Source organism: Zerene cesonia, chromosome 18 (assembly GCF_012273895.1).
Source record: "Zerene cesonia ecotype Mississippi chromosome 18, Zerene_cesonia_1.1, whole genome shotgun sequence".
NCBI lineage: Eukaryota > Metazoa > Arthropoda > Insecta > Lepidoptera > Pieridae > Zerene > Zerene cesonia.
In genome coordinates, this window is record NC_052119.1 from 9,047,484 (window position 1) to 9,054,015 (window position 6,532).

The window sequence follows — 6,532 nt, forward strand, 5'->3', positions numbered from 1 at the left end:
CACCCGATGGCCACAGCATTAAAAAAATCTACTTATTATAATCCTTACAAGTTATATCCTTAGTTACCTATAGAACTAAGAATTTCGGTCGTAGCTAATATAATATGCAATCAAATTGAAAGATTATCTTACACTAGTTGCGCCCCGCGGTTTCACCCGCGTAAGTCCGTATCCCGTAGGTATATCAGGAAAAAAAGTTGCCTATATGTTATTCCAGTTATCCAACTGTATACGTACCAAATTTCATTGCAATCCGTTTAGAAGGTTTTGCGTGAAAGAGCAACAAACTCACACACATCGTTACAAACTTTCGCATTTACAGTACTAGGATAGGATCCTAGTACGATTAGTAGGATTAATGCAGTTACCATTCTTCAACCCTCACTTAACCTAACCAATGTGTTAACCACATAGTTTTTTATTTCTTAAACGTATTGCGAGTTACCCGAAGGCTTTTATCGCTAAAATGCCAAACGGTTACTCTTTACGACGTCGCGTGTAGCGAGCTCCGACAACTTGCGGTAACGGAATAAACTGGCAGCTAAAGCGTGCGTTTATTGCAAAAGAAATTAGTGCATTTTATAAACTACCGTTGTGTGATTTCCAGTAATTCAGTAGTCAAGTGAATTCTTCAAGTTATTGTGTACTAGCTGCGCTCTGCGGTTTGGCCCGCGTAAGTCCGTATCCCGTCGGAATATCGGGATAAAAAGTTGCCTATATGTTATTCCAGTTGTCGAGCTATCTACGTACCGAATATCATTGCAATCGGTTCAGTGGTTTTTGCGTGAAAGAGCAACAAACACACACACATCCTTACAATCTTTCGCATTTATAATATTAAGTAGGATTAGTAGGATTAGTAGGAAGGATATGATAGTAGGATAAAGATGAATATCAATATGAGTTTTAGTTTTTACGTGTTTGTCCCATGGAAATTAATATAATATTTTGGTTTGTTTGTTTGTTATATTTAACTATAACACTAGTATGCTTTAAAATAGTTTAATCTGTTGAAAACTGCATCTTTTCTGAGTGACATTTATGTAATACGGTCCGCCCTGGCTTCGCTCGTGGTACGTATACAGTATATAGCACTCAGAGATCACTTACCTATTGAACCGTTAATAAATTATTATGTATATACATATTATTTATTCAATTTTATCGCGAGACTACAACAGGCATTGAATAAAATTATTTATTAAAAACATTTGTCATAATTCAGGTATCGACAGAATTAAATCTTTACTAATATTATTAAGCTGAAGTGTTTATTTGTTTGAACGCACTAATCTCAACAACTACTGGTCCAATTTGAATAATTCTTTCAGTGTAAGATAGCCCATTTATTGAGAAAGGCTATATATGTACCACGGGCAAAGCCGGGGCGGACCGCTAGTTGTTAATAAACAATAATTAGTAGGTGTAAGTACATGTAAAATTTTTTAATAAAGATACTTTATTTTTTTTTATTTGTTCATAATATTTAAAAAAATAATTTACAATTAGTAGATAAAAAATTCTTAAAACCACAAAAAGCATGGGAAGCTGTTGAATAGGTACACTTAGGCTTAAAACGGGTTGAAGAATACAATTTGCGCTTCGCTTTTATCAATGGAAGGAGCAAATCAGCTGATGGAGGGCTCGCGGCTTATTTAGGTTTACGAAACACATCTCGTTATTTTATTTTACATTTTCAGTCCGAGATCCAGTTGTGCAGTTGGCAAATTCAACTGATTTATCTGAATGTGTTATCGATATTATGTAACTTTATATATTACGATACTTATATTATATAGATAAAAACCATTTATCTATATAAAATACACTATTGTATAAATGAAAAAAGAGTAATTCAACTCAAAAGTTTAAGATCAACCTTTGGAATTCACAAATAAAGAAATCAAAAAAAGACACAAAAAAAGATGCAAAAAGCCAACATCACGCGGTGTTCCCAGGCGGTCACCCATCCAAGTACTGACCGCGCCCGACGTTGCTTAACTTCGGTGATCGGACGAGAACCGGTGTATTCAACGTGGTATGGACGTTGGCGATTGCTTGATTGAAATAAATGAACTAATTTTTATTTTGCAATTTAATTGAAAAAAACATTCCCTGTTTATATTCCCTGCATTGACAAAAATGTGAGCATTTCAGTCCTATAAGTGGAATGTATGTTTTGTATGGATTCGATCGCCGTACAGTCTAGGATTAGTTATCTGTGGCCGTACTAAAAAAATTGTAAGCCGGGCCATAATTACCTCTGTATGTATTTAGTATTATCACAGATATTAGTATCATACGGTGATTGCATAATATAAGGATACCATTATGTACTTATATTTATAAATAAAAGTTGAATTAAGAAAATTTCTGAGTAAGCTCTCAGACTATAAAGGTTCGACGTAACGTGAGAGAAAAATAAAGAGAGAATAAAATGAAAAAAGACATGTGCAAAAAGCTTCTACGAATTTGTTGATTAGAAACAATTTTAACTCTCGGAGAAACTCAACACAACATTTATATCCAATGTAATCGTGATAATAAATGAAAATTATTTACTACCAGCTTCCGCCCTCGGCTTTGCCTGTGTGGAATTAGAACATTTACATAGATTTAGTTATCACAAAGAGCATTAAATCGGGATAAAATGTATCCTATCACTCAAGTCAGCTCATGCTCTGTTTGTATACAAAATTTCATCAATATCCGTTGAGAAATTTCAGCGTGATTGATTGAGAAACATCCAAACAAATAAATTTTCACATTTATAATATTAGTGTGGTTATCAGATAAGTATGTACCTACATGGAACTTAATGTAATAAGTTGGTAGGTTAGTACAGTACTGGATCTAGTAAAATAAATTCTCTACTAAATCTTCAAATACGGGTCAAGTTCTTAAATTATTATAATTTGTTATCCCCACATCTCTAAGACTTTCTACTTTCTCATAAAATGGTAAGGTAATTCAAACTATAACTACGACTGAATAAAATAGATAAAGTATAGATTTGCGAGAGAATAATTATGTTAAGTCGTTTGTTGTCATACTGTTACTCTATTATGAATAACAAATAAGTCATTATAGATAAAAAAAAAAAATCAAATAAAAAAATTGAGAACTATTAAAAACTAGGCAAAAAGCCAACATCACGCGGTGTTCCCAGGCGGTCACCCATCCAAGTACTGACCGCGCCCGACGTTGTTTAACTTCGGTGATCGGACGAGAACCGGTGTATTCAACGTGGTATGGACGTTGGCAATCACATTTACGAAATTCTATTACATTAATGTAGTTAACTTGCAAACATGTTTAAACGTTATAAAAAATATACATTGGCCGACTCTCAGACATACCCTATGTACAGACAAAATTTGATTGATGAGAATCGGTCCAGCCGTTTCTTTTCTTTTTCTTTTTTCGTTGTCTTGTGACCCGAGAAATTTACATAGGTACATACCTATATAGAGATCAAACAGCCAGTTCTTTATTCAATATACTTTGATATCGTCATGACGGGCATTATGTTTATAAAAGTTTCATCATATTTGGAAGAAACTAGTATTATTTGAAATTAAACAACTTTATACAAAGAACTATTCGATATCGTAAATTGAATTTACATCAGCGCCATCTACTATAACTTAGCAATACTAAGTTGATGCCTTGTACCGTTGTCCATTACAATTACAGTGGAGAAAGAATTTCAATAAATGCCCACTAGATGACACTTGTAGCAAACAATAAAATTTTAATAATTAACTTTCAATTTTGAAAATTATTGAGAAAACCAACTCCTGGTAGCTATTTTTCCATTACATTCATTTAATTTGCATTTAATAATATAAATAGATAGATAGATAGATAAAAAGTTTACTAAAAGAACACATTAAATACATGACAATTACAAAATAAGACGATTAAACAAAGAAAAATTAACATAGAGAGGAAAAAACAGGACGGAGAAAAATGTGCACTGTGTTCTTAAAAAGGGTCTTGGCTCAGCATAAATGTCAGAGTCAATGGGACCCTGACGCTGATTATTCTGCTAACACCACTTGAGGGTAGAAATAATTAAATAAATACCGTTATAATTGAGCGAGAAAAAATAATATTAAATACATGGAATAAAGTGTAGTATACAAACAGGGGAAATAAATAATAATGATAATAATAAATGATAGTTTTAAAGCTAAGTCCTTAAGGACTAATCCAGTGTAAAGTTAAGGCGTCTACGACAGAGTCAAAACTGCAGACAATGAGGAAAGATTTAATTAAATTATGAAAAAGATTTTTGAATATAAAGAAGGTGGGTTCGGTAAGCGATTTTAAAAATAAATTTACTACGATATATATATTCCTATACCTACCTACCTACTTTAAACACTTATAGTCACAAGACTATTTCAGCACGATGAATATTTTTTATAAGTAAGGGTATTATTATTAACCACAGATAATAGAAAACTGTTTTACCCCAACGTACGCTAATCGCGTAAAGCTATTGTACAATTTTTGACAAAATTTTCTTTATAATTATAGACCAATCAGCATAAAGGTTACATTTTATTAAAGCGGCGTGGTACTCGTCTAAAAATAGCCTATGTGCTAATCCAGTCTGTTATCTATGTTTGTATGAATTTTAATAAAGATACCATAAACTATTTACAGGATGAAACCTCAATTTCATACTATTAACATTCAAACGCGAAACACAAAAAGTGGTATTTTAAACCTAACTAAAATATAGTTATTGAGATATGTGGATCTGGGATTTATTAGTTCTAGCCCACGAAGACGATGCATTAATATCGACGTGTCATCATCATCAGGTTAGTGATCAATAAAATAACTCATTCACCTAGCAACTATTAGAATACACTAGAATAAATATATATTTAATTTCTTCTCCATGTTATAAAGCTACTGGAAACAGAATTAAAATGCAAATCCGCAGAGCTGACTGCACTATTTTCTGTTCGGAAATCCGATCAAATAACGGCCACTAAATATTCAGCCGGAACGCAATCTGGATTTCTATGTCCGGTAGATATGGATATCTATTTCCTATGTAAATCCTGGTTTACAACCATTTTTATATAATTGATAAAGGTACAGTTCTAAAAAAATACATATTTTAACTTTAATTGTATATGGTAATCTAAAAAGAAACATAAAACTATATGTTGTGTAAAAAATTAAACAAACTGATTTTATAATTTTAGTATATACTTTAAAAGAGATCAATAAAAAAAATAAACAAAAAAAAATATTTGTAAAGTTAGGTATAGTACCTTTTATCAGCCTGTCTCTGGTTGGGTCTCTTAGTTCCATCTTATCTAAAAACAGCTGATTTAATTGCGAAGGGACTTTCATAAACTTTTAGAATGCGCATCAAACTATAATATTCAAAACAATAATTCCTCACTCAATGAGAAAGTAGCCCTTAGATGATATGTAACAATTTTGGGTGTAAAATAAGTTATCTCGAGAATACTTTGTTAAATACTAACATTATTATTTACGCCCACCTTTGCAATTAAATTTCTTTTGCTCCGAGAAACTAAGAAGTTTTGTTTTTATCTTCTAATTAGGCACTCTCATAATCCTTGTAAATGAAATACTTACCGCTTCGGCGGTAGCGCTTACCATCAGGCGTCCCACCAGTTCCATGTCCGACTGTGACATAAAAAAAAAATTGCGTTTGCGTTATTGTCATCATCAAAAGCTGCAGTATACAGCAATTAATATAATAAACTATACAGGTAATAAAGCTTAATATCTCCTAAAACATTAATGCATGTTGCATTTAATTGAAGTGAAACTTCTTTAGAATCGTTGTGATTCCAAACCTGATGCAACGGAAGAAACGACAGGTAAGAGACACAAATACAAAAATGTGTAGAATGGAGCCGGCAAAGAATGAGACAGAAATATACATACTACGATTTACTGAAGTTTCAATTCTATCGTGTGTGAATCGCACGCACACGTTTTTTGTTATTTATAAAACTATTGTTACAACTGGGCACTATTAACTAAAACTATAAACTGCTACTATTACCCTTTGTTATATACGATTTCCTTATGCTGTAATTCAAAAATTTTATTTTCAAAGCATAGCCAAGTTTTGCTACCTTTAGCATAATACTAGCTGTGACCCGCGGTTGAAACCGCGTAAGCGTGCTGCGTAACCGTATCCCGTAGGAATATCGGTATAAAAAGTGCCTATGTGTTATTTCAGTTGTACAGCTATCTACGAAGCAAAATAGTATTATTATTTACCAATAGATGTCAGGAAAAAAAAAACACGAATAAAACACGAATATGACATTTTCTAAAAAAAATTCCTAGCTAGATCGATTTATCGCCCCCGAAACCCCCTATACACTAAATTTCATGAAAATCGTTGAAGAATTGCTCGTTTAAAGGTATAAGATAAATAACTCCGTAATAGAATATCGAACTGAACAACATGTAGCTTAGTCTAAAGCTGGTTATGAGGTACATAGTTCGCTTTTATAATCCT

The 6,532-nt window shown here is 32.5% G+C and overlaps 2 non-coding genes across 2 annotated transcripts; both read right to left on the minus strand.

Moving 5' to 3' along the window:
- Positions 1-1,933: 1,933 nt before the first annotated feature.
- Positions 1,934-2,052, minus strand: LOC119834144. The gene has a single exon (XR_005287989.1). It is a non-coding gene; the product is annotated as a 5S ribosomal RNA (ribosomal RNA).
- A 1,092-nt stretch (positions 2,053-3,144) lies between these two features.
- Positions 3,145-3,263, minus strand: LOC119834145. The gene has a single exon (XR_005287990.1). It is a non-coding gene; the product is annotated as a 5S ribosomal RNA (ribosomal RNA).
- Positions 3,264-6,532: the final 3,269 nt, after the last annotated feature.